The sequence below is a fragment of the Carlito syrichta genome, unplaced genomic scaffold (genome assembly GCF_000164805.1).
Source record: "Carlito syrichta isolate Samal-C Ts95f unplaced genomic scaffold, Tarsius_syrichta-2.0.1 Scaffold290130, whole genome shotgun sequence".
NCBI classification, from domain to species: Eukaryota; Metazoa; Chordata; class Mammalia; order Primates; family Tarsiidae; genus Carlito; species Carlito syrichta.
Window position 1 is genome coordinate 17,584 of NW_007234226.1, and position 9,447 is coordinate 27,030.

At 48.4% G+C, this 9,447-nt stretch overlaps 1 long non-coding RNA gene across 1 annotated transcript; it reads right to left on the minus strand.

Annotated features, from left to right (window-relative positions):
• Positions 1 to 460: 460 nt before the first annotated feature.
• On the minus strand, positions 461 to 8,332 carry LOC110595336. Its single transcript, XR_002481761.1, has 3 exons — positions 8,158 to 8,332; positions 6,074 to 6,242; positions 461 to 791 (listed from the first exon to the last, which is right to left on the minus strand). It is a non-coding gene; the product is annotated as an uncharacterized LOC110595336 (long non-coding RNA).
• Between the last annotated feature and the right edge of the window lie 1,115 nt (positions 8,333 to 9,447).

Genomic DNA, 9,447 nt, shown 5'->3' on the forward strand with positions numbered 1-9,447 from the left:
CTCTCCACCTTCTTCAACCTCAGTCTCTGCCCTGCAAGGTTCACCTCTGTGATACACATTGTTTGGCCTCCCCTGACCACTGGCTTTTGCTTAAACTCAGCCAGTGGGAGGCATGTGAAGGAGATTGGAGGGTGGAGGGGTGAGGTCAGGGTGTTTAGTGCCCTGGCTCCTTCTTGGACTCCACTGTTTGGTAGGGGCAGTGTTTCCTATCATCAGCCACAGCCCCTGCTGGGGGCCTGCTCCCTGCCCCACAGCTCTCATGGGCTCACCTGTCCTCCCCTGGCCTCCTCAGGTGCAGGATGTGAGGTTTCCCACTGGAGGCCCAGACTGCTTAACTCTTCCCTTTACCCCACCCACACCTTGTAAATGACCTCTTTCTGCAACTCGTTTTGAGAACACCATTTATTTCCTGCCAGTATTCTGACCAATATATTAAACCACAGGGTAGACAAAAGAAAACACAAAACCCACTTTTGCATAGGAGAAAATTCAGAATAATAATTTCTTGAGCACTTTCTGTGTGTTGGGGGCTGAGTTAAGCATTCTGCATGCATTAGTGCATCCTCACAGTTGGTCTACGAAGTGGTTGTATCATGGATCTTACTGTGAGGTGTAGGTTTTAAGTAATTATAAGAACAGAGGGTCATACTTAGGTGATAACGAGGTTGACAGTATGTCTGTTTCTGCTCAATGGTGAGTAGGGCCTTAGGAGGGAGACCAGGCCATAGGAAGTCAGTATCTCAAGAAGGATCTCCAAGCTGCAGCTGAGCCCGTAGAAATATCTTTGGCACCTGGAAGAAAGAAGGACCTCAACAGGGAGCATATATTTGCCTTCCATACAGTCACCCTCCTGGTCGCTTAAGGGAAGCACCCATCCCACAGTAACTTGAGCCACAGCTTCTACTCAAGCCCCACAAAGGAGGGGCTTCATGCCATGCCACAACCTTGTTCTGCCCTGAAGACTGTTTGCTCCTGGTGTCCAGTCCAGTCCTCCTGCCCTCTCTTTCCTGTCTGTCTTGGTTCCCTGGGCCATGGCAGGCTGATTCAGGGAAGGGGGTTTTGTTTTCTTGAACCAATAAGAAATAAACAACTCTATTTTGTCTTGTTTTTTCAAAAATTATTTGCAAGTTCCCCTTGGAGATCACCTGAGAGTTTGGTGGTGGGCATACAGCAGTAGTAGTAGTAAAAGTAGTAATGATAATTGCAGGTGTCATCTGTGACAGAGGCTGTGAGTTGCTTGCCAAACATCCATTGTCCCCTATTCCCTACCGAGGAGCTCTACTTCCACTGGCGTTTGCAAGGTGCCCAGATAAAACGCTATGGTTCCCAAGTTTGCCCTATGCAAATAAGGGTGATCATGTGGGTCAAAGTTTGGTTAATGACACTTGAACAAAAGTTATTTGATTGGGCGTCCAAGAAAGCATCCTAACACCTGAGCAGTCTCAACAGGTGTGAGAATTTCTCTTTAGCTCCTCCCCTTTGTCTTAGTTCTGCATGGAACGGGGTCATGATGCCCAGGATGGATAGGGGACAACCCATTTTGACCCCCTGATGTCAGTGAAGCAGGAAGACTGAAGGAGCCTGGCACACAAAGGACACCTTGTGGCCACTGCAACAGCCCAGGACAGTCTCCTTTCGGACTGCATGTGGAGTAAGACAAGGAGCCAGGTATTTGGTTAAAGACTGAAAGCTGGGTTTTCTATACCACATCCCTGAATACCTTCTTCCACTAACCACATGTGGTTAATGGTCTTGAATTGGGGCTAGCCTTAGCAAAGAAGTAGTTTTAATATTTTATTAACAAAAGAAAGCTAAATTTTAAAATGAAAGCTGTGTAAAATATTTCTCCTTGAAACACAACTTTGTAGTTTTGGTAGAACCATATTTTACCTTGTGGAAAATTCTGCATTGGAATGAAACGTGTTGTAGGTTCAAAATATACACTGGATTTCAAAGAATGTAAAATCTCATTAATGTTTAAAAATTGATTACACTTTGAAATAATATTTTAGATATTGAACTAAATAAGTGATCTTGTTAAAACTCACTTCACCTGTCTCTTTTCACGTGGTTAATTGGCTTCTAAAAAATTTAAAATCACACACATGGCTCAGATTATATTTCTCTTGGTCAGGGCTCTACTGATTTTCCACTGTTCTGTGTCCACTGAGTGCCAGGTGCTGTGCTGAGCTCTTTACATGCATTCAGCTCACGGCAATCTTAAAGTAGTGGGGAGTTATATTGCCTTCATTTTACAAGTGGGGAGGGAGAGACCTGTAGAGGTTGTCTTGCCCCAAAGTTCCCATCTGATTAAGAGCAGACCCCAGTCGGTGTTTGACTCCTCTGCTGGTGGCCTCAATCGCTACGTGCTCCAGGGTAACTTACCTTGAAGAACTGTGTCAAATAGTGTTGGTTTGCACATCTAAGTTGCTGCTGCCTTACAGACTAGTTATCGACAAGTATGGCTAGGAAGACCAAAAGAGAACTGATTCCTAGGAAAAGATTTGTCAGAGGAAGCTGGGATATTTCCACGTGCCAGCTGTCATCTGAGGAAGAATGAAGTTGATCAAAGTTGCCCAGGTATACCCACTACACCCTTCTCTCCCCCATTAGCGACATGCAAGGGATTTTGAGGTGTTACATATCACCCTGGCATAAGTCCTGAAAGGGCAGTGATGAAGGTTGAGATTTGTGGGAAGGCTGATGCCATACTATAGACACCCAAAAGAATGAAAACCACCGAGACATGGAGGGAGTCTGCAGATGGGTCATTGACGAAAGTCCACTTTTGTTTTCAGAAGAAATGTTTCTCTTGTAATTCAATGTTCTCACATAAATACACAACCTAAGTTTTATATACATTCTCTTTTCACAGGCATTTTTGTTAAGCTTATATCTTCATTTAAAAAAACAAACAAAGAAAAACACAAGCTCAGGCTGGCGTTTTTATAGGAGACCCGGACGTGTTCACTTTTGCAGTGGATTCTAAAAACTTCATCACCCCCTTGGTAGCTATTTGGACACTGATGGTAACTTGACATGGGCAAAAATAATTTTGCTTTTGATTTTTTTGCAGGACTCAGCTATGTGCAGTTTTGCTGTAAAAAAAAATTCTGCTAATGTGGACAGAATTATTTTGTGTGTGTTTTTCTATGTATCCTGACAAGAAATAGTGGGTTAGGAGATGGACATAGATATTTTTACTACTGTGACAATAATGTTTTACATTTGAACAGCGCTTTCCAAATCACAGCGTCTTTCAAAGCACTAGACGTGGTGATAACTTGATGCATTGCTGAAATACAGAAAGTACTTCAGTAGTCTAGCATCCCATATAACCTTTTAGACCAGGAAGCAAAAGATGGAGGGTTTTTGCTTCATCGGGAAAAATAATAAAACACATTTCTATGATGGTTACAACCAAGAGCTCAGAGCACTTTTCAGAGTTTTCTCTGCAAACACTTATTGCTCTCATCAGATCTCAATAAAATAGGAAAAGAACAACTGCTATTGGCTTCTGTTTGCAGGCTCAGAAACATAGAAAGAGAAGGATCTGGATTTTGAGAATATTGCCAAGTCAGGCAGTGATGGGGTCAGATCTCATCCCTGGCTGGTTTGTCCCCACCTGTTGTGCTGCAGGATGGCCGGCTGACCCTGGACATGCCAAATCTTGTTATTTCCCATTACTCTTTTCTTGTGCTTATCTTTAAAATAGAGTAAGGCATAACACTGAGAAACATCCCTTTTTAAGCTTGCCTTATTCTTTTAGCTCTCTCCTCCTGTTCTGTATATCTCCCTTTCTCTTCCTTTTGTTCTGCTGTTTGTTTTTACTCCCTTCCTTGCATTTTTGATTTCCTTTCCCTCTTTCACTCTCTTCCACCTAAGATCATATGTCACTATCCTCCTTCCTAGGATGCAGTTGTAGTCCTATCGGGGGTTCCATCTCACATCCCAGCGGTTCACCAACTCCGACACACTTTTGGGGGCATGCGCTTGCACACACGGCCACTAGGGGGTGTGTGCGCGCGCGCAATATCTGTGGCTTCGTTAGCTGCTGGAAGGCAGAACCAGGATGGCTCTGAGAGTTCCCGGGCGAAAGAATAGAGCTGGCGAGATGAACAGAACTTTCCATCCAACAAATAGCAAAAGGAGGGCATAGACTTGCAGGGCACATGGATACAGAGACAGAAGGACAGGCGTCTTCAGCCATGTGAGTGACGGGGCCGGAGGGTCTGATTCTATCCATCCTCAGGTTGGGTAGAACGGGTGTGCTCGCACATGCAGGCATGAGGTCAGTTCTCCACTTACTACCTTTGGGTCGCTTGAACTTTCTGAGCAACAGTTTCCTCATCTCTAAAAGCGAGTGACTTGTGAGCTACTTGGTCCCTGAGTTTCCTTCCAGTTATACTTCCATACATTGAATGCAGGAGGTCTTTGGAGATTGAGTAAAATTGAAAAGTGCCACTAACAGACCAACCCGTTCTCAGCCAAGGCATTCCAGATCTACGACGGGCTTTGAACTTTTTGAGGCTTTCATCTTTGGAGAGTTTCTCTAAGTCCTCATCCACTTTTATTAAGCCTTTTTAGCTATAATCACAGGGCTTGAAAATGTATTTTCTGCTGTAACTGATGGGATTCAGGGATCAGAGTGACAATCCTTATGTCTTCTCCCGACACATAAATGATTGATTTCTAGGTAGGGGTGTGCCATCTTTTGGTACCTGTCTTACATGACAAACTTGCGCTTGCCTCAGTTGGCTGGATAGCAGTGCTGTTTGGGGACTGCATTTTAGGAGAAATGGACCCAGAGTGAATGCTGAGTGTTTGCTGTGAACTGACTACCAGATCAGGTACCAGGGCTGTGGAGGTGAACAGGCTCCGAGGACAACATAGGGGACAGATGACCAGGACCTGATGTGTTCAGGTCAACAGGAGCACAAACTATGGGAGAGAAAGAACAGTCAGAAAGCTTAAAAATGCACCTAGTGACTAGGATGAGCTTCATGATTTCAGCTTAAATATCACAAAGATTCTCTGAGTTCGGTATCCTCCTCTCCCTATACCAAGTAGCTGACTCAAGATCATACAACTCTTAAGCAGGAGAGCCAGGGCCAAACCCAGCTCTTTCTGGCCCTTGGTGCAGTCTGATTTGGACTTCACACCCATGACACTGCGGAGTCTTGAAGTGACTGGGATGGGGCTCACTTTTCTTAAGCAAAAGGCAGAGAGGACACTTGTGTGAGCAGTAGTCCTGTGCAAATATGAAAACTACATGCTCCCTACATCTTGTGTAACCTCTGATGACACTGAGTTGCCCTGGCCCTGTCTGACTCACTGTGGTTAGTGTCACAAAGGCCAGAGGCTTGTCTTTTTCTCTCCAGGAGTATGTAGGTAGGGGAAGAGGCAGGTGGGGATTCTGACAGACAGTGTCATGGTGGTGGTAGGCTGAGGCTGCAAGGACCTGCTGTGGTTCCTGAGATGGCCCGGTGACATCAGATGAGGTTGGTTTGGGAAGTGTCCTTCTGCGTCTGGGTCACAATCACAGATATGGATATGCAGAGGAAGAACAGTCACAGTTCCTTACTGCAGCTTGGGGCTTCCAGTCCAGACCTGGGGGTCAGGTAAGTTTCGCCACAGACTGCAGATGAAGTAACTGGCCCCTTTGCCCTGGTCTCAGGGGGCTTCGGTGAAGTCTGTTTTTTCCATGGCTATGTCCCCTGTACCCAGAGCAGTGTCTGCACATAGCATGTGGTCAGTGAGTACTGCTGTGTTCTAGAGAGATTTCTGGTCAGGATGCCAAAAGAACTGAATGTATTACCTACAGTGGCTTGCAGGAAAACCACTCTCTTTCCCAAGACCCAGTTTCTCCTTTTCCAAAGCATCAGAGGGTTGATGCCTGCAGGATGGAGCTCTCATGGAGACCAGCAGAGTGTGCACGAGGTGGAGGCACCCCACAGCCAGCAGTTCGACCAGGTTGGTAGGTGGGGACAATTTCTTGAGCATCTCACAGAGACATCCGTCTCCCTCTTCCCTGGAGGACCTTGTGTGGGCACTCACAGTGCTTGGTACCTACCCACTTGGAAGGTTCTGGGAGAAGGAGGGTCCAGAGCAGAAGATTCAGTGCCCTTGCTGTCAGTTTCTTGGTGTACAGCCCTCCTCCCCAGCTGCTGGCAGGATGTCTCTGCCAACTGCTCGGATCGGGGAGGGATGGAGAGCCAGTCACCCGTGTCCCCGATTGTCACCTGGGAAGGCAGAACCAGGAAGGGAGAGAAAGGAAGCGTTTCTAGTTAGGTGGGCCTGAGATCACTCACTGATAGCTAGGGGACCTCAAAGTGTTAAACTGCCCTGAGCCTCATTTCCTGATTTGTGAGTAGTGATAATATTTCCTGCAGGGTGTTGAGAGAACCTTAGTGAATGCAAAGATGTGAGCATGGTGCCTGGCATTTAGTAAATGCTTAATAGAAACAGTATGGGGCACAATGATCACTACATCTGGGCAATGGGCCACCTGAGACCCAGTCCCCACCACCGCACATTATGTCCATGTAAGGAACATGCATGTGCATCCCCTAAAAACAAAACAAACAAACAACAACGACAACAAACAGTGCAGATGGCCTGAATGGAAGACACAGAGGGAGAAGAGCTGTTGAAAAAGAGAATCTAAGACCAAGCATCTGGACCCCACACTCCTCTCTTGGTCTCTTCCCAGACACTCTGCATCCCCCTTCCTCCCATTACAAGTAGCTGTCAGGGAGTCACATTCTGGAATCAAAGTGATGCAGGAATACTGGCCTGAGGTATGTACTTCCCTTCAGTTGTCAAAGGAGAAGACATTTCCGCATGAATCCAGATGCCCTGCAGGACTTCTGCCATAACCCGGGCTTCCGACAGGCATATGGGAGAGGGACCCAACATCAACTAGAATTTATTTATTCAAAATGTGTATTCTTACATGTGTAAACTTCAGTCATATTCAAAATACTCTCTGTTTGATGCAATGCACCTAATGAGATGCTTTTTCTACAGCTCAAAAGAGTTTTTGACTGTCAATATATATATATTTTTTTTCTGAGTCGGAGTCTCACTCTGTCGCCCAGACTGGAGTGCAGTGGCCGCTCCCGGCCACCACAGCCTCGACCTGGTGGGCTCTGGCGATCCTTCCGCCTCAGCCTTCTGAGTAGCTGGAACTACAGGCGCGCGCTACCACACGCGGCTCATTTTGATTTATTGTAGAGATGAGGTCTCGCCAAGTTGCCCAGGCGGGTCTCGAACCCGCGGGCTCAGGCAATCCACTCACCTCAGTCTCCCAAAGGCACGGGATGACAGGCTGAGCCACCGAGCCCGGCTGACTGTCAATTTTTATACCTTTTAGTGCTTCTGTCATTTTTGTTTGTTTTGTTTTGTTTCACCTCTTCCCCATCAAAAAGTGTTTCCTCTTGAACAGGTTTTTCATCGGGAGAAGCAAAGGAAAAAAAGTCACCTGGGGTGAGATCTGGTGAATGAGGAGGATGGGGCATGAGGGTCATAGCGTTTTCGGTCAAAAACCGCTGAGCATTCAGCACGATGTAGGCAAGTGCACTCGTAAATCACCCATCAGGGAATGGGCAAACACGTTGAAAGACTCACCAAAAAAAAATTTCATTGAAGCCACAGCCGCTCACAACAATGCCAGCTGGTACACTGATGCTGACGTGTTCCTAGAACACTTACCTAGCAGGGGAAGCCTGTACTACAAGGGGCCTGCACTCCAAAATGATAATTCCTTTTTTGAGGGTCCCCCTTCATAGAGGTGGAAGCTCATGCTTGAGGGTGATTGACCACAGTGGCACAGAGAGTCAGGTTAGAGCTGGGGAAGCCGCCATCCACCCTCCTGTCCTACCAGTCCAATTCTGAGCCCCAGGACAGAAGCAGGTGTGACGGTCACAAGTCCTTTGCTCAGTCTGCTGTGGTGACACACTATGTCCAACAGTGAGGATGTTTGCCAAGTGTCCCTTGGAGCCACAGCTGAAGGGAAGGCGAGGGAGATTCAGAACGCCCAGGGAGCAGCCATGCAGGGGTTAAAAAAAAACACAAAAAACAAAGAATAGCTGAGCAATTATGATATGCTGGATGTGGTTTGGGGCATTTCATGAGGAGTCAACATTTAATACTCACGACCTTCTTGTGAAACAGGTTCTACTGTCATCTCCACTTGACAGAGGGAGAAACTGAGGCCCAGAGAGGCGACGAAACATTAGCTACTGAGCAGCAGAGCTGTGGTTTCGAATCCAGGCTGTCTAGCCCCAGAGGCTATGCATTTAACAGTGTCATCTGACTGCCTCTTGCAAGTTTAGGCCTAAGGGAGACATGAAGGAGACTCTTACTGGGGACACTGAAATGGCACCTCACCAGAGAGTCAGAGAAGCAGAGGGTGCTTCAAGGAAGGCGGCTGAGTCCTGGGGGCCTGGGCTTAGAGTAGCTCAGAGTTCCTAAGACTCATCAAGAACGTAGGGGCTCCCTGGGGGTGAATGGGGATCTGTTAGGATTTGGACAGAGGAGTAACGTTCCACTAAACTATTCCTTCAAGGGACATTTCTGGTGCACCTGTCCTGTGCTCCAGACTCTGGGGACCTCTCCCCTCAACAAAACCCAAGCTCTGTCCCTGAGATGCTCACAGCCTCATGAAAACAGGAGTACTCAGACCATCGCCGGGGGCAATGAGCAGTGGTCAGCTTTGCTAGGGTAGACCTGGAAGGCTGTCCAGGGAAGGTGACGTTGAGGCCAGGACCTGAGGCGGGCATTGGAAGGCAAGACAGGCACTCTGGAGTCCTGGGGCTGCTGGGGAACATTTACGCCACAAGCCTCCGGAAATCTGCAAACAGCCCGGAGGCGCACTTGCTGCCAGTCGGGGGTGGGTGGAGAGAGACCCAGGGCATCGCCACTCATGGGCCTTGCGTTCAAGGTTGTCCCCCTGGGAGGGAAAGGCTCCCGCGCGGCTCTCTCATCTGTGTCCCGGCACAGCCGGTTGACAGTCTAAAAGAACGACAACCAGCAGCGAGTCGGGATGACACAGACGCCCTGAAGGGCACGCGCTTTTATGTAACCGACCTCTGAGCAGCAGGGTCTCAGGAGCTCGGCGCTCGGAGCTCAGGCGCTATTTCCTTGTGAATACGAAAGGGACAGCCGCGCGACATAAGTGAGAGAAGTGCAGGAAGCTTTCAAGAGCAGGACGGTCCCCTTGCCTTTCCCCAGAGCCCATCCGGGCCGGGCCCTCGGCCCCTCTTCCGAGGGTCACTCGTGGGGGGACCTCGGGCCGGCCCTTGACCTCTCTGGGCCTCGGTGTCCCAGTCCGTGCATCCGGCGACGAGGTCCCAGCGACGCGGGGCTCGCCGCTCGCCCCCACAGGGCCAGGAGCGGGCACCGGGCACGCGGGACGCGGCCCCGGACGGCCCCGCTTCGCGCGGA